At 42.1% G+C, this 19,966-nt stretch overlaps 1 long non-coding RNA gene across 1 annotated transcript in view; it reads left to right on the forward strand.

Moving 5' to 3' along the window:
- LOC149445535 (uncharacterized) overlaps positions 1-19,966 on the forward strand; it is a 116,587-nt gene that overhangs the window by 63,114 nt on the left and 33,507 nt on the right. The gene's annotated exons all lie outside the window — the stretch shown is intronic.

Below are 19,966 nucleotides of genomic sequence, written 5' to 3' on the forward strand. Positions count from 1 at the left end.
CTATTTATACAGTTTCCCAGCATCCATCTTTGCAATCTTTCACAAGGATTGCTGAGACAGTATAAATATTCACTCTGATAATTTGCCTTACTCCACACTTATCTAAAAGGCAGGAGGAGTAATCAAACCTGCAGTCTGTGAAACACAGAACAGACTAAAACAATCACATGCAGCCACTCTAATTACAGTGAGTCAAACTAAATTTACCTAACAACAAGAATGTAGCTCCACTGGATACACTGAACCAGATTTAACCACTTGCCCTCCAGAGGATTTACCCCCCTTCCTAACAAGGCCATTTTTTGCAATATGGCACTGTGTTATTTTGACAAATGTGCGGTCATGCAACACTGCACCCAAATTAAATTTACGTCCTTTTTTCCCCATAAATAGAGCTTTCTTTTGGTGGTTTTGATGGCCTGTGCGTTTTTTATTTGTTGCACTATAAACAAAAAAAGACTGACAATTTTGAGAAAATAACAATACTTTTGACTTTTTGCTATTAAACATGTCCAGTAAAAAAATGAAAAAAAAACAAAACAAATTTCAGCATACATTTAGGCCAAAATGTATTCCGCTACATGTCTTTGCTAAAAAAAAATCCCAATACATGTAAACTAATTGGTTTACATGAAAGTTATAGTGTTTACAAATGGCGGTACAGATACTGGAATTTTTAATTTTTTTTTACTAGTAATGAGAGTGATCAGCGACTTATAGAGGGAGTGTGGGACTGTGGCAGGCATTCTGTCACCTGGGGGGAACTGACTTGGTGTCACTGACATCCCCACTGATACCAATACAGTGATCAGTGTTAATAAAAAGCACTGACACTGTACTAATGGCACTGGGCAGAAAGCGATTATTATCTGGGGCGATCAAAGAGTTAATTGTGTGCTGTTTCCCTATTTGGGCTGTGTGTGTGCTTTACACTGTAAGCACACTGCTTTGTATGGCTCTGCTATGCAGAGCCATACAAAGCAGAGTGCAGGAGCTGACAGGGGAGAGATCTGTGTTGTTTATACACAGGTCTCCCCCCGTCAGAGATACTCGGCGATCACTGAGTAGTGGCAAGTAATCACCGGGTGGGACTGACAGTTGAGGCCGCGAATATATACAAGATTTTGCGCACCTGTGCCGCCCTGTAGTAGTATTTCTGCTATAGAGCGGCGCAGAAGCGGTTAAATTTATCTAATCCTAGCTCCTGTCTAGGAGGGTGTGTACAACAGTTTTTTTTTTCTAAAGTAGATCTAGACCTTAAACGGATGACATTTAGTTTGCTAAAGCACTGTGCATCCTAAACAACTGTTCTTTCTTTCTTTCTTTTTTTTTTTTGGAAAATGTTTTCATGCTTTTTAATACCTTTTTTCTTGTCATGGGTGCTGATATCCTCCAGCTCCTTTCAGCCACACCCTGTTAACATTCAATCACTCCAGTGTTGGCTGCACATGAGTGCTCTGGACTGAATTCCTGATGTTGACAACAGTGGCCAATGGATTAAAGTGTTTGTTCACTATTGCCAGACATCTGCCAAGCAAAATAGGAGAGTTGGAAGCATTTGTGCATGAAGAGCACTATAACTGAATTGGTATTTCTGAATCTTGGCTTTGTTCAGGATAATTTGAAAAGGTGGTGGTCCCTGTCTCTATGTGATAAGTGATCTCAAACTGATTATGAAAGAGGGCCTTGTTGATGGAGAGTGTGATGGTGCTGAGGTATTATGGGTGGAGATACATATAGGTGCACATACTGCAAAAATAATTGTTTGAGTTTATTATAGGACCACCAGTGTTAACCACTTGAACTCGGAAAGGTTTTACCCCCCCTTCATTATCAGGCTATTTTCTGCTGTTTAGCACTTTGCTACTTTAACTGGTAATTGTGCGGTCATTCAACACTGTAATCAAATGAAATTTATATAATTTTTTGTCACACAAATAGCGCTTTCTTTTGGTGGTATTTGATCATCACTGGGTTTTTCTATTATATAAATGAAAAAAGACAGATAATTTTGAAAAAAAAAACACATTTGTTTAGTTTCTGCTATAAAACATATCCACAGGTCATCTTTAACGTGCGGCAAAAGCTGTCCCGGGCCCAGTCATTGTTGTGGGGCCCAAAGCAGTTGCCCCTTGAGCCCCTTGTCTTGGAGGGTCCTGGTGGTAGTGGGAGCAGGGGGAAGGTGAGAATCAAGAGCAGCTAGGATTGAGAGCCCTTGAGCGAGAAGACCTCCACTGACACCTGTAGAGGCGAGCAGCAGCAAGTGCAGCATCCCTGGCAGTGGCGCCTCCCAGAGCATGGACTCCTCCAACCTACTGACTTTGACAACAACAGCAATGGCCATCTGGAGGACAAGGACGGGCAAGAGCACAAGACAGCTAGGGACCGCAGAGCAGAGGAAGGAGCAGATCACCCAGAATCAGAACGGACCCTGCCTGCTGTTGTCATGCCAGATACCAGGCATCACATACATCTACACGCAGACAGGGACTGGGACAGGAAGGCACAGGAGGAACTGCAGACAGGGCTAGGGCTCTCTCTCTCAACCCTCACCCCTCTCTCGCTGTCTCTCACACACCCCTCTCTACCCCCCTTCTTCCCCCCACTCCCTCACCATCTTCTCTCTTGCACCCACACCAATCTCTCTCACCCTCCTTCTCACCCCCTCTCTCTCCCTCCTCCACCCCTTCTCCCTCTCACCCCTCCTCCGTCTCTCACCCCTCTTTCACCCCCCTCTCACTCTCTCTATTACCCCTCCCTTCTCTCTCTCACCTTTCTGTCACCCACTCTCCCTCACACGCTTCTCTCCTCCTTCTCTCTCACACCCTTCTCTCCTTCTTCTCTCTCACACCCTTCTCTCCTCCCTCTCTCTCTCACCCCTCTCTCACTGTAACGGAACCGAACCCAGACTGCACTTGGGTATTTCCGTTAGACTCCCGCTATCCCTGTCCAAACACAAATCCATGGACACCCCCCGACCATACAGGAAATAGACAGCACCAGACTCTTCTTAAAACAGGAAGTGGACTGCTTTATTTTTACACAGACACAAGATATAAACATTCAAGGGAACAACCCACCTCCCTGCATAAGGACACAGGGCGGGGCAAACCAAATTTAGCAACCAGAGACACATCCCAACAGGCAGTCCCATCAGGAGGGCTGCTGGAAACACCCCCACCAAGTCAATAATACACAAACACATAATAGAACAATGGGACCACATGGCAGTGAACAATGAACAATCCCCACACCAATATTAGGACATTTCACCCTGTACCTAACAGGCACAGGGTGCCTTAGACATAAAAGGAACAGGAGGAGCTGAGACAGGCGTCCCCCCCACCCCCAAAAGTCACTCACGTCACACTCACCCCCTTCTCTCTCTCCCCTCTCTCTCACCTCCTTCTCTTTCTCCCTCCACTCTCTCTCATCCCCTTTTCTCTCTCACCCCTCTCTCTCTCACCCCCCACCCCTCTCTCTCTCTTTTACCCCATTCTGTCTCTCTCACCCACCTTCTTTCTTTCACCCCCCCTCTTTCTCTCCCCCCTCTCTATTATCCCCTCTCTCTTATCCTACCCCTCCCTCTCCCCCTCCTGTCTCTCTCAACCCCTTCTGTCTCTTTCTCCTCTTTCTCTAATCCCCCCTCTCTCTCATCCCTTCTCTCTGTTTTCCTCACCCCCTTTTCTCTCTCTCTCATTCCCTCTCTCTATCACCCCCCCCCCACACTTTCTTCCCCCCATCCCATACAGGCAGGGGGAACTGAGTAGTGGACACTAACTGGCAGATGATAGCAAGTGAGTGTCGCTGATCCCATCCACCCCAAGCACTGCCACTGATCCCACAACCCCCCAAGCACTGCCACGGATCCCATACCCCACCAGCACTGCCACTTATCCCATTCCCACTCCCCCAGCACTGACACTGATCACACCCCCCCAAGCACTGCCACTGATGCCATCCCTCCCAGCGCTGCCACTGATCCCATCAACTCCCCAGCACGGTCACTGATCACACCCAGGGTCCAATCAATATTAAAGATGGCCCTGCATATCCATTTAAAAAAAAAATCAAGCTTCTTCTTAAATTTAAGCCCTAAACCCAGAACCAGCTGCCGATGTACAGGTACATGATTGTGCCTGTACAAGCCACCCGTAAGTGGTTAATGAGGAGGTAGAGATGATTGAAAAATCAATCATCAAAATATTCTTTCTTGCAATCACAATAAGTCAATTCATTTCTTTAAAAGTCCTAAAATTTAATTCAGACCAGATATTTGAATGGAATTACAGACATAGTAACCACTTGCCTGCCACCCTATAGCAGAAGTACTGCTACAGGGCGGCAGGGCTGCACAAAATCAGGTATATATATATATATATATATATATATATATATGTGTGTGTGTGTGTGTGTGTGTGTGTGTGTGTGTGTGTGATTTGAATTACTGGAAAGGGAGCACATGCCAGTGCGCCGCCCTACCCGTGCCGCCATTGGCAGCTATGGATGTCAATCACTGGGTCCCAGCCGGAGATTCCCCACCGACACGGGGAAAGCTGACAGGAGAGAGACCTGTATGTAAACAACACAGGTCTCTCTCCTGCCAGCAAGGACATGCTACTTTGTATTTCTCTGCACAGCAGAGAAGCATATATAGTGTAAAATATAAATAACAAGATTACAATATGTGGTAGAACCTGATACATACAACCAAGCCGTATGAAGATAGATATCGCTCCAAAGTGCTCACATGTGGTAAACATCGAGTTAGGCAAACTGGAGAAGGCCCAAGAAGTCATCCAGAGCTGTGGGGTGTAGGTGTCCCTCACGTGCAAATGTGGGGGGTGCACATCAGGACTCATACTTTAGGGGCTTAGTGGGGGTCCTGGTGTGTGCCCCCCACACTTCGGACACCTGCGCCCCGTGGTTCTGGATGATCTCTTGGGCTTTCTCCATTTTGCCTAACATGCAAACCATTGCATGGAGCAGGTAAGTATATGTTTATTATTTTAGCTAAAAAAAAAGCAGAAGCTTTACAACCATTTAAAGTCTTTGTTTTGACAGTTTTGATAGTTGGGAATTACTTACTTTAGAGTAAATGCAGTTAGAGAGGTCAGGGAAAAGTTGTTTTAAAGTTATTTTATTTGTTTGTTACATGAGTGTCGATAGTCTGAACAGAGGTGCACGTGAAGCTACCAGGTGCAAAAACAGTTTTGATTGTGAAAATATTAATGTAAAACTGGCTAATTGTGACTAAATTATACTGGTTTAAACATGTCACAATATCTCCCCCTCATCCTGTTCAGCTAAAGGGTGTCAACACTAGGACTGTTCTGTATATCTGCTCCTTGTGTTGACCCGGTCCCAGTCACTGTATATACTGATGTGCAAGCTCCATTTTTTAACAGGTACTCACACTTTGGGTACCAGAGGAACTTTCACTAGTACCTGGCGGTGACCGTGCTTCACTTCCCCCGAGCACAGCATTACTCTGCCTCTCTTTTGGCTCTGGCTGCTTGTTACACAATCAGGACTAATGCACTCTGCTCATGATCCTGCATGCCACATACTCTAAATCAAAATTTTTCAACCTTTTCAATGCAGAGGAACCATTGACATAACTTTCCGGTCTCAAGGAACCCCTACTAAAAATGACTATCTACAATTCATGATCCATTGGTGTGATAGTCAGAGGTAAGAATGCTTCTTACACTTGTGGTCATTGGGAACAATTACCCCCTTACAGATTGCTAAAAAGATCAATGGTGTCAGTGGGAACTTACCTGAGAGGCAAAAATTGCTGATTGCTCAAAGGAACCCCTAGCAACCCACGGAGGACCCCTAATTGAGAAACCCTGCTCTAATTTGGTAAACACTGTAGATAATTTTCTATACTGCATAGAGTAGACCACAGTGCTAACAAAATAAATGGCACAAATACTAGATTTCATGTGTATATGGAGGTAAGGAAGAAAATAGGACTGAAACACAGTGGCTGAAAACACCTGTAGGAGCTCTGATAGAAAAATGTGGTGTATGGGAATTGGAGTGAAATACCTTGTCTTAAAAGTAAAATAAGACAAGGGAAGTGAAAACCAGTGTGACTACAGCATAGTTAGCAGGTGTGTTGTTCGCAGGGGACCTGAAACAGCTGCTAATACATACTGTTGGGACCTGCAATTCTGCATTTCATATTAATATCAAAGTGGTACCAGTTGTGTGTACTGGCCAGGCTTTGTTGGAGAGGCAGGGTGCCAAGCATGGCTATGCATGGAGTAAGCACTTTAGGGGAACTTAAAGTTTTACTAAACCCACATCATACAAAAACTATCAATAAATGCTGTATTACATGCTGTGCATACTCAGTCACTATGAGATTAATTTTCTGAATTATGCCAAAAAACCTAGTTGATCCTGATGCTCTCTCTCTCCACCTTCTGTTCATGTCCCCAATTCAGCAAGGGAGTTTGCAGCTGTACTGGCAACTGTGCACATGCTCAGTTTCTTGAACATTTCCCCACTATCACATCTGAGCAGCCTGTGTGACTATAGAGTCACAGGTGGGCGTGTACACAGTGGTAAATAACAGCCCACTCCCTCCCTTCTCCTCCATGCCCACTAACCAGGTAAACACAGTGGGGACAGGATATTAATGTAATGTAGATTCATGGAGGAATCACCTCTCTGGTTTTCTACCTACACCATGTTATTTCCAGAAAATAATATTTAGAATATACACTATATTGCCAAAAGTATTGGAACGCCTGCTTTTACACGCACATGAACTTTAATGTCATCCCAATCTTAGTCCGTAGGGTTCAGTATTGAGTTGGCCAACCTTTTGCAGCTGTATCAGCTTCAACTCTTCTGGGAAAGCTGTCCACAAGGTTTAGGAGTGTGTCTATGGGAATAGTAGACCATTCTTCCAGAAGTGCATTTGTGTGGTCAGGCACTGATGTTGGACAAGAAGGCCTGGCTTGCAGTCTCCTCTCTAATTCATCCCAAAGGTGTTCTACGTGCAGGCCAATCAGGTTCCTTCACTCCAAACTCACTCATCCATGTTTTTATGGAACTTGCTTTGTTCAAGGAAGGGGCCATCCCCAAACTGTTTCCACAAAGTTGGGAGCATGAAATTGTCCACAATGTCTTAGTATGCTGATGCCTTAAGAGTTCCCTGCACTGGAACTAAGGGGTCAAGCCCAACTCCTGAAAAACAACCCCACACCATAATCCCCCCTCCACCAAACTTCCACCAAACTTTTTACAATGCAGTTAAGCAAGTACTGTTCTCCTGGCAACCGCCAAACCCATACACGTCCATAGCATTGCCAGACAGAGAAGAGTGATTCTTCACTCCAGAGAACACATTTCCACTGCTCTAGAGTCCAGTGGTGGCGTGATTTACACCACTGCATCCGACGCTCTGCATCACACTTGGTGATGTAAGGCTTGGATGCAGCTGCTCGGCCACGGAGACCCATTCCATGAAGCTCTCTACTCACTGTTGTTGTGCTAATCTTTAGGCCACATGAAGTTTGGAGGCCTTTAGCTATTGACTCTGTAGACAGTTGGCGACTTCTGCGCACTGTGCACTTCAGCATGTGCTGAGCCCGCTCTGTCATTTTTACGTGACCTACCACTTCGTGGCGGAGTTGCTGTTGTTCCCAGTTGCTTCCACTTTGTTATAATACCACTAACAGTTGACTGTGGAATATTTAGTAGCAAGGAAATTTCACGGATGGACTCTGCACAGGTGGTAACTTATCATGGTACTTGAATTCACTGAGCTCCTGAGAGTGATCCATTCTTTCACAAATGTTTGTAGAAGCAGTCTGCATGCCTAGGTTCCACCTTCTGTGGCCATGGAGGTGATTGGAACACATGAATCCAATGATTTGGAGGGGTGTCACAATACTTTTGGAAATATAGTGTATATTTGTATGCCAATTTAAAGCAGTTTATTGATATTATTTTTTTAGTTTTACTCTGTATTCCAAAGGCTGTTTTTTTTTTTTTGAACATGTGACCACGGAGGACTAGAAGCTCATCCTGCTTCTGTTCCCCTGCAGACAGGCTGGGAAAGATCTGGTCATGTGACAGCTGTATATCGATTAGGAAAAAGATACTCAGACTTTTTTTTTAATTTATATAATTAGAGTGCTATCATCCATGTACAAAAATAGAAGGGACAATGCAAATTGAACAGTGTGTGTTTAGTGTCACTACAAATGGATCTCTTTATTTATAGCTGGGTGATCTGTCAGAGCAGCCTTTCTCAACCTTTTCAATACAGAGGAACCCTTGAAATAACGTTCAGGGAACCCCTGCTGAAAAATGACTACAACTCATGATACATTAGTGTGATGGTCAGTGAGAAGAATGCTCCTTACACTTGTGGTCATTGGAAAGATTTCCCCACTCACATGTAGCTGAAAAGATCATTTACATCAGTGAGAACTTATTTGGGAGCCAGAAATTGCTCTTTGCTGAAGGAACCTCTAAGAACCTCTGCAGGAACCCTAGTTGAGAAACTTTGTGTTAGAGGCTTCCAGGCTGGGCAAAAAAAGAAGTAAATTATTGTACCTGCTTACAGCAGCAGAAGCTGCTGTCCATTAAAGTGGTTACCACTGTGCATCTGGAAGCACTGCCCATGCCAGTTGCCCTGCACACATCCCACCCCAACAGCACAGTGCATGCTACAGAGTCTAGTACTGTGCAGTCAGGGGGTATTCAAACAGGCTTGTTGCCTGCCAAGCCACTACTCTGATGCTGAGATTTACTTAACACAATAGGTCTGGGGGCAGCAGATCAGAAGAGGATTCAGCTCTGTGAGCCTAAAGCAGCAGTAGGGGCAACACAAAAGAAACAACTGGGTAGGTGCCACCCCTGGGTGTCATGGCACCCTAGATCCCTTGGCTTAATGGCAAAAATGACCCTGATAACCAATATACTACACACAATGATGACTTCATCTGCTTTTCTGTCCAGAAATATGAAGCCATCTGTACACAGGTATTCTCCAGGATCAGCATCTATTTCCTGGTGTGAACTGCTGGCTCAAAGGTGACACAATCATGTAAATCCTGGTGCCTGTGGAGTGTTTGGTATTGACAAATGTCTGGTACAGATCATTCACCTGATGAAGTCTCTCAGTCTGACCTGTCTCAAAGGTACAATATACTGTACCATATATTGCAAGTGTGGGAGAGGAAATGCTTCCTCCTGCCTCCAGCAAATTGATGACACCATCTCAGCCTAGCAAAGTTACTTCACTGGAGCTAAAAAAACAAAAAAAAGGTTTTTATAAAAGTTATACTATTGTTGTAGTATGTGACATACCAGGTAGGCTATACTCATTTAAACATTTAAAGTTACTATAATGTCCCTTTTAAGTGATGAGGCTTACATGTACATGGACAATATTATGTGATAGAAACAAGATTACTTGCCTCTTCAATGCTTCTTTTATTTTGGCCTGATTTTTTTGGTAAGAATCCAATGTTCTGAAATCTGGCCACTATTAAAGACAGGTGAATTTACCGAGGATTATATTCTTACAGTATTCCAGTGTTTAGATACTAAATGTATCTATGTACTAGATACTAAATGTATATAGCATTTTTCTGATAGCCAAATCTAAGATACATGATAATTTTACTAATTAACCTGCAGAGGAAGTCAAGTATCCTGTCTGACTAGTGGTATGTGCACAGTCCGACTTCAAAGAATAGAAAACAGCTAGCTCTTTTAAAGATGGAATGCTCTACAGTTTGGACAGAGATGAATAAAATAAGCACCACCACTCTTATAATAACTGCAAAGTCACTGCTATATTTATCTAGCTGCTGGCTTCCTTAGTCTGGTCAAAAGTTAAAGGAGATTTTAAGCTTTTATCATATTATTTGCAAGCAACACAAAATCATCTGTACAACCACTGTGTGATATGTGACATATGCATGTTGTTAAAGAAAACCTGTCATGAAAGATAAAACAGGGGGTGCATTGCTAACCTCCTGAAAGTGTTAGTCCAAAACATCCAACTGTCCTAGATTTAGAGGGACTGTCCCTCTTTTGGAGCAAAGTCCCTCTCTCCCATTTTCCTGCTCTTCTGTCTCTCTTGTTGTTCTGATGTACTGTATATAGCTGTTAAAAAATAAACTACTGATCTATCAAAACCTTTCATGCAGTGTATAAGCTTTTGCATTTGAAAATTTCAAAATCCAGTTATACTAGTGGTAAAAAATGCCCTTGTGGGTTTAACTGATCATTCTTTTGTGTATTAAAAATGCAAGTACTGCAGCTCATTCAAATGAATGGGATGCTGTGCCCACACAAATGGGGCACGCAAAGCTGCTTAGTTGGGAATCTAGCCTTATAGGACAAACTGTGGTTCCGTTTTTTAAATGCACACTCCAAATCACAAACTGACCCATGTACAGTATGAGTGGCATACGTCGGTCTCTAATTTCTCTGTATTTCCTTCTGAACAACACAGTAGTGTACAATGTATCGGCCGGTAGTGAATGTGAGAAGCATTATTAATATATTAATGGATACTAACATTTATAGGTAAAGTTGATCCAGGGAATATCCGATTGCCTCTAGGGGGATCAGGAAGGAATTTTTTCCCTGCAGGAGCAAATTGGGTCATGCTTTGTTGTTTTGTTTTTTTTGCCTTCCTCTGGATCAACTGTGGGTATAGGACTATAACTTTTTTTTTTTTTTTTACTGGTTGAACTGGATGGACGTTTGTCATTTTTCAGCCAGACTAACTATGTAACTATGTAATTTATATATATTGAATATTTATTTGTTTCAGTATCATTTTGCAACCTGCAATTGAACTCTTTTCTATTCTGATTTTCAAATAATTTTTCTTCACTTTATAAGGAAACTTTGTACTATACAATTAGGTGAATGGACATGTAGAGGCTAAGGAGTAATTCTTATTTACCTCTGTATTACAGATCAGTGAGCCATTTATCTGAAATGTTCTGCATCAAGCACTATCTGAGATAGGGCTACAGGGCTATCAGCAGTCACTATCTGTATTCTGGCCTCTGTGCCATAGACATCTGTATTTCCAGGCTTAGTGATATTTGCTCCTTAGCGTCTTTTTTCCTTCTTTACCAAGGCGACAGTTTTAATCTTAACAATTACATACTCTGTAGACCGTAGAGTAGTTTATTTAAAAAATTGAACAACTTTAAATGCAGATTCTTTGTAGACAGGGCCAAATGACATTAACATTTCCTTTGTTGATGTATACAGTGTAGTGTTCCTGTAATTCATTAGTGTAAATACCATTACTATATCTGAGTCAGAAAAAAAATTAAATTGGTTCTATAATAAAAGTCTAGACTGAGGCAGAATTGTTTTGTAATCTGTGTAAAGTTATGAACATAATTAAGCAGACTCACTTATCCTGTGGTTTTACATTGCATAAAAAAGAAATAAAATTAAACATGATGCAGCAACATATCATATCACTTCATAAAAATATTCTCTTTTCTTCTAAATACATGTTAATGTTTTTTGTCACTGACACATTTCCTAATTAGAAATATGAGGAATTAATTTTCCAGTACTTCTTTGTGATATTTGACTTTGACTTTGCAGGAAACACATCTTAGGATTTAATTTTATCACGATTTATCAATTTATTTGCATTAGTTGATCCTGTTAATGTGCCACAGTTTGCAAATCAGTTGTAGACTCAAACAAATGGCATGAGGGGCTGGGCACTGTGCTGGGGGACATGTACCAAAGCAAAAACAAATATTAAAGAAAATTCTGTTTGGCGGGTAGCATCAATTTGAGTAATGCTTAAAGTGCAACATTAAAAATGCGAAATTCTATTAAATACCATGCTTGGAGGATACTCTGACCCTGCCCAAGTGGCACATCTGTGCAATGCATACAACGTACTACAGCAAAACTGACATTTACAAAGGAAAAAGTGTGTTTAAACTGCTGCCAAAATGACAGCTCCCAGCCACTGCAATCTGTATATATGTACATTTTTCTTTATTTAAAATCTTACAAACATACAGCTTGTTATAAAAACTATATTTACATACTGTATATATAGAAAATAAAATAAACATTAATATATATGTATAAATATACAAAAACAAACAAGCTTACAGTACATCAGCAAATAACAGAAAAGAAAACAGCTTTTTTCCAAAAATAACATAAATAGAACTATATACAAAGAAACATAATTTTATTATCCACAAACTATTAAATTATGCAAAAGACAACCCTACCACCACCTAGACACACCCACAGGCTAAAAAACGATTAAACATTGAACCCATGCATGCAGCCTTTTTCCAAAAAATTTAACTTATAAAAATCTAGGGGATGTGAAAGGACAGAAAGAAAAACCGCATATCCAGAGACTGACAGAGAGCAGCTACAGGGACCTGACATTCCTCCACACCTTTGTCCAGGCCCCCAGCCATCACCTGTCCTTGTCAAGTCCCCGAATCTTCCCAACCTTACCCAGAATGTTGTTCACCACTACCTCAGCAGGAAGGACTTTTTTGCTAATGGAATTCTGACACTGTGCATTCCACATGAAGTAATGGACTACTAAGCTAACTAGAAAAGGCTCCATTGTGTTTGAAAGGCTCCATAAGACCTTTCTGCGTAACTCAAGTGGGAAAGGAAAGGGATACCTAGAGCCCCACCCACCTGTTTATAGACTTCTATATTGAAGGGGCACTGAAGCAAGAAATGGTCCATCGTCTCCTCCACCCCCACCCCACCACACTCCACTCTTGGACAACCAAGGTTCTCTGCAGAGCGATGCTTCAGGTTGCCCTTCACATAGTCTGCCATGGAACGAGAGCCAGGCCAAATCCTGAAACTTTAAAGGGATTCTTTCCAGACTCATCAAACGCAGAACCTCCCTCATAACAGGGCCTGGGCAATCCCTCAAGGCCAGCAGCTCGCTAAAGGCAGATTCAACAACCCTCCTCTCCAAGGCTTTCCTAGGAAGAGACTTAATTTCCTCTGTCGTCACTCGCCACTGCCGAAGCATTTGTCAGGCATGGGGCAACTTAAGCCAGGAGCTTATCATGTTGGACCCTCAGGCTTTACACTGGCCCACCATTTTCCCAGCTACGCAGAAAAGGCCTAAACCAGGCCTGAAAAATACCAACCCACCCAGGGGGTTCATCTGCCAACATACTACCAAAATAATGTTTCAAATACATCAGAGAAAAAAATACCACTAAATTGACAATACCTTGGCCACCCATCTGCCTGGGAAGGTAGGTTACAGACCTCTTAATGAGGTTTAGTCTGTTCCTATATAATGGCTGGAAGAAACAGCTGTAGATCTTTGCATTGAGTGACACTGGCAAACCACAGATAAAGTTGACATACAAAAATACTAAAATCAAGTAAGTTTTAATCAGGCCAATCCTTTCCCTGTAAGAGAGTTTCCAACCCTTCCAGCTGGCAACCTTGGCATCGGCATCTCGTAGCCTGCTTACCCAATGTTCAAAGCCGTAATCACCGGGACCAAATCTGATGCCTAAAACTTTAATTTCCTGCCGGGGCTCTGGGGAGGCGTCCGGTAGCGTAAAGCCTTCACTTTCTTCTCCCATCCAGAAAACCTCACTCTTATCCTGATTGATCTTTGAGCCAGATGCCTCAGCATACTATTCCATCATCGAGACCACCTCTTCCGCCTCTTCTGTCCCAGAGATGAAAACAGACACGTCATCAGCATAGACCACGACCCACAGAGGAGGCTCACCAGGAATGCCCAAAGGAACTCCACACAATGGTCCACTCTCTAACCTCTGAATGAAGGGATCGATTGTGAACGTATACAGCAGTGGACTCAAAGGACACCCCTGATGCACTATATATCTAGCATCCTTTAGTGTGCTAATAGAATTGTGTAGGCAAATCTATTGTGTATGACTCATGGTAACTGTCTGTGATTAAGGTCAGGTTACTGCAGGATAATCTGGATGGCTTAACAGGTTGGGACTCTATTGCCTCCGCCTGGTTCTGGAGGACCATGGGAATTTTCCAGAAGCCAATAGGTGGAAGAGGTGGAGACCTAATCTGCATGTGTATGGGAGCCTAACCAATCCCAGGTTTGGAGGCCCTCTTACAGTGGTGGACCAGCCCATAAATATGGGAGAGTCAGGGCAGTTGAGGCAGTCAGGTGGAAGATGGAGTGCTGAGGAGACTGTTGGTGGCCTGGGAGGGGTCCCCTAGGTCTGGGAGGCTGGCCTCCAGGCTGGGTTGGCTCAGGAGGATCCAGTCAGCAGTATGGCATGAACAGAATCAAGGCCTGGGAGCAGTGGGAGCAAGGAGAACAGAGTGAGTACATCAGCACACCCTGGGATTCACAAGAGGAGAGACTTCCACATGCAGCAGGCTTTCTAAGGACAGCTTTGTGCTTAATGCTTTATCCTTTATCTTATGCTCTAGAAGATTTTCAGAGCAGCCAGGAGGGCTGATAGTGTCTGCAGGCTGAGGAGCTCGAAGTAGTTCTACAGGGGAGAGGAGACCTCTCCTCATGTAGTTACAAGTCAAGTCGATTTTCAGAGGGTGGCTGCAATTCCCTAACCCACAAGTGGCTGTTGCTACTGATACGCAGAGACTGAAGGCTTTCAAGGAAAAGAACAGTCCAGGATCTGTTTTGTAAAAAGGAATGAAGTTGTCCCTATGCATTGATTCAGTCAAGTTGGGCATCCCATAATCCCTATTATCTTATCCAAGTTGTTTTCCCTAATAAAATAACAAAAAACAAGCTCATGGACTGTTCACTGGCTAAAGTGTGGAAAATGTGTGTTGCGCTTAAAGGAAATACTACTACTTTTAAAAAGAAAAAAAAATAGAATTTATAATGGATGTATTAGAACTAGCCATGAATGGCAACTACTTCTGACATGACAACATTTTTATGACCAAAAGAGGGGAGTGGCTTCGGGGGCTAAATATGCCACCATGGTAGTCAATATATTTATGAGTAAGAGGGAAGCTGTGGAAATATATAACATACCAAGACAGGAGTTATTAATTTACAAGAGGTACATCGATTATATATTCCTTATAAGGGAGGGGTCAGAATAATCATTAGTAAAGTTCTTAGCTGAAATTAATACAAATATGGGATTAGATTCCCAGCTACCCATGATATGATAAAGGTTAACCACTTGGACTTGGAAATATTTACCCAAGGAGAACACATAAACACACGCACACACTGCAAAGAGACAGATAGGAATGGATACATTCCTATCAATAGTGGACACCGTCCAAAATGGCTGGGAGCTATGCCTAAAGGTCAAATCATGTGGATTTAAATACATTTTGATTGGGAACAAGATTTTGAGGAACAAACTGAGATACTAGTAAAAAGGTTTTTGGAAAAGCGCTATAAAAGACATATGCTTGAAAAGGTTAAAGGAAAAGTATCAAGTATGAGAAGGTAAGATTTGTTAAAAGTAAAACAAAAACAAAAATAGGACTATGGGATCACATTTTGTACGGAATATAATAGACAGTACAAACAAATGGAAAATGTGATGAAAAAACATTGGCGAATTCTAAAAAAAAGATCAGGTATTATCTAAAATACTACCCAAACAGTCTAAATTTGTCGATAGAAGACCTCCAACCCTGAAAGATAAATTGGTTAAAACCATACCTGACCCACCTATAAAAAAGGTAACTTTCCTGAATGAGGTTGGTTTCTTTAGCTGTAGAAAATGTTTAACATGTAGAACTTGTAAAAGAAACACTAAGAAAATTACACAATTCCAGTCTAAAACCACGGGTAAAAAGTATCAGATTCAAAAATGTATAATATGTAGTATTACGCATGTCACTTACTTATTAGAATGCAAGTGCGGACTACAGTATGTAGGAAGACCTACTAGAAAGCTCAGAACGAGGTTGAGAGAACATAATAATAATGTTAAAAAGGGTTTCCACCAGCACAGTTTATCAAATAACTTTAGGATTTACCATAATAGGGACCCCATTTATATGAGATTTTGTGGTATAGATAGGGTTGTAAAACACCGGAGAGGAACAAACATGAAACGCGCAATTTCACAAAACGAATCCCAATGCATTTATCATCTTGGAATTATAGCACCAAGAGGGTAAAATGTAGAGATTTGATGTTAATTGTTTTATTTCTCATTTTTAATAGATTTTGCAATAATTTATATCAGGAGTATTTTAGTTCAGTAAAGTAATTTTTTTGATACTGGGAAGTATAACATATTTGCTGGAGGCATAACGAGATAGAGGTCAATCGGTTTTTTTTTAAGTTTTTTTAGCTGTAATATAATTTTTTAGCTGTAATATAAGGATAGAATAGTATAATTTATGTTAGGTTATTAACCACTCAAAGTGTAGTGAAGTACCAGTATGTTGCTGGTCCATGTTGGGCATATATGTAACAGCAGAGAACATGGGCTTATGATAAATTGGTCTGTGGACCAATATGATGGCAATTCATTCTTTTTTCGTAATGCCTATTTTGAAGGTTAGGCCCAACAAAGTTTTAAATTCAGAAAATATGATAGGTTTCCATGAAAATTGTCTGGCAAGAGCTGAATTTGCTTGAGCGGCGATGTATTGTTGTGCGTATAAATTGCTTTGGTCCACAATCAATTGATACAAATCTCCCATGAAAAACAGTGGAGGGGCTAAACGCTAGCGCTGGCAGCGAACGGGGCTGATCCTGCTAACACTGCATTTTTGGGGACATTATACAAAGGAGGCACTAGTATTGTTCTGTTTGTGATCAATATATTGAAACGTACAAACACAATACTAGTAATTCCGGTGATCAGCAACCTATAGCATGAGTGCGATAGTGTGTGGGAAATCTAATGCTAGCTTACCCTGGCTGGGAGGGGTGCTAACTGACCCTGACGCTATCTGATGTCGCTAATGGCAGTAATACAGGTAAGTGAAAAACTCTATATACTGACACCGTACTAATGGCACTGTCTGGGTGACGGGGTGATAAAAGGGTTAACAGGGGCGATCAAAGAGTTAAATGTGCTAATCTAATGTGTGCGTGTAAAATGTAGTGCTTTTACTCAGATCTGTGCTCATTCTTCTCTCCCTGGACAGCAGAGGGGGCAGCGGGGGGCATACGTGTGCATGAGCACACCCGGAAATAGAAAATTATGTAAGATTGCCCAGAGACACTGCTCGCCTCCACATTGTTGGCAGGCGAGTGGCAAATAGTTAAAAAAAAAGTTAAAAAAAAATTTCCCTCAGTAATTTTTTAAAAACATTTTTTTTTTAAAAACATTTTTCTTTTTTACTATTTAAAAAAAACTTTAATCAGAGTGATGCAATATTACCATAGTAACATTGTACTACTCAAGCCTGCTGTTAGAAACCACGGGGCCCCCACAGCCAACCTGCCAGCTGTTCCCCCCAAAAGAAACCCCCCACAGTTTACTATGCTTCAGTTATGAATGAACGCAGTGAGTGATCTGTACGCATCACTCATTGTGTTTAATTAAGGAAAGGAAGAGGCTGGTAAATGTGACATATTTACCAGGCCCTCCCCCCTCTCCATCCCGAAGGATCCTATTGTATGCTTGCAGCTGCCGGAGGAAAGGAGAGGAGGGAAGCCAGCAGCACTCTGCGGGTGGGGGCATACAGGGGCCTAGGTAGCAGGGGGAAATGTATGGTATACAGGGAGGGTGATGAATGCAGCGGGGGGGGTAATTACTGGAACTGATCCCCAGTATGGCTCTCCCTACAGCAGCTGAAAGCCATACAGATAATCAATTTCAGTAATTCCCCCCCCCTATCATGGCAATCACCCTCACTGCTCACATCCAATTCACCCAGCTGCCTGGGCCCCACTGCTGGCCTGGGCCCTGTACAGGAGGACTGGTGGTACCCCCTTACCCATGGCTCCGGTACTACTCTGGGAGGGGTGATCAGGGATTTTTTTTTTTTACACTTTGCATTGCATGAGCAATGAGGATCATTGCTCTGCAATGCAAAGCTTGCTTTGAACTGTCATGATTGACATAGCACAATGGAGTGTGATTTATACAGTATGTGTATAACTATAGCGATCCAATTATGATTTAACAAGCAGTGTTTCTTTGTAATAATATCATTAGTAAGTATGACATGTTTGTTATTTTAGGAATATAAAATCTGAGCCTTTAATATCACTTCAAGGGGGACTCAGTGAAAAAAAAACAAAAAAAAAAGCAGAAGGTTCCCTGAAAATTACCAGACCCTTATCTGAGCATGCAGCAAGGGGGTTACCTTGCCTGGAGATACTTCCTTGGCAAGGCACCTTATACCCATGTTAACTACTTGACCTCCGGAAGGTGCCACTTCTGATTAAGGAATTATGACATGTGTGAAACGTTTTAGTAGTCTAGCCACATACGAGGACACAAAATCCAATGGGAACCTTCAGGCTTTTAAAAAAGTGAAAAAAGTATTTGCTGAAACATTGGAGCTACCGCTCACTGACCACCCCAGGCTACTAATGCTGGACATACATCTCCCTCTACAGTAACAATATAACATTTACTCAATGATACAAAAACTTTATAAACTTTTTTGTAACCTAATTTTTCAGAGCAATAGCCTTTCCAGCCTTTGATTTTAGGGTCTCTCAAACTGTGATAGTTTCCTGGCTACCTAACTTCTTTAGAGACTTTTCTTGCACCGAATTGTATGGATACTGTGCCATGCTGAACCCTAGACTAATAGTCCACTATGGTGTAGTAGTGACATAGGCAGTCCTTGATGCAGAGGCTAGGTTGACCAGGACAAGAGGGACAAAAACTGTATGTTGTGCCATATTCTGCATTTACCACAGACACAAAATCTTTTTTGGGGGATTTTTTGTTGGGGTAGGTGGGAAGACATCTGGAAATGTCTCTCATGCAGCTGGCTAACTGCATCTGGATTTGGGCTTTGGGTCACAGCGTCTCCTGGATACAAAAGGGCCAATTGAAATAAATATATAGACACTTTTTAGTACCAGTGTCCAACTCTGCAGGTGGCTAAATACGGCTTCATTATATAGTTGTTGAAGTCTACACCCTACATATTTAGATTATAGTTGTGAATGCAGAGAGGCTTTTCAACAACATCAGACACTATGTGAATTTGGACCTTCATGTCTGGGCGAATGGAATACAGGATGAATACATCATGTTTGTCATTCAATTTTACTGAGAGTAGTTCTTCATTCCACAAGCAGGCTTTCAGCTCCTTTCTAAATGGGGTAATAACGAGCCATTGGTGAACCCCCTGCTATTAGGCCACATGGTGCCTATAGCAGCCAATTTTTTTAATGACCGAATTTCTAAAATGTGGAACGTTTGCCTAAGAGTTGTCCACGTACAAATGGTACTCCATACTGAACAAGGTTGACAACAAGTCCCATACTATCTTATCTCTGCTCCCCATGTAGTATGGGCATTTGGGAGGCTCCACTTGACTGTCTTTTCCCTCATAAATTCTAAAGCTGTATGTATAGCCTGTGGCACTCCCACAGAGCTTATACATTTTGACCCCATATCTAACACACTTGTTGGGGAGATATTGCATGATTGCAAGCCTGCGAGTAAAATGTACAAGGGATTTATCCGTGCAGATGTTTTGTTGGGGCATATACTCATCTGCAGATTTCTGGGAGAGGTAAATTATATCGATCATAGTCAGGGTCACCCTGGGGACGACAGAGGGTATTTCCACTGAAATGCATAAAATGCATTATTGTCTCATTTCTCTGCCTGGCCATTGCAGCAGAGAACATGGGCATATGATGCATTGGCTCTGTGGACTAATATGACCGCAATTCATTCTTTTTTGTAATGCCCATGTTAGGGTTAGGCCCCAAAAAGTTTTTTTTTTGTATGAATTTGGGTTGATGGCAATGTACTGTTGGGCATGAACATTACTATGAGCCACAATC

This window comes from Staurois parvus, unplaced genomic scaffold (assembly GCF_062004578.1).
Source record: "Staurois parvus isolate SC_StPar_1 unplaced genomic scaffold, SC_StPar_1.0 ptg000719l, whole genome shotgun sequence".
NCBI lineage: Eukaryota > Metazoa > Chordata > Amphibia > Anura > Ranidae > Staurois > Staurois parvus.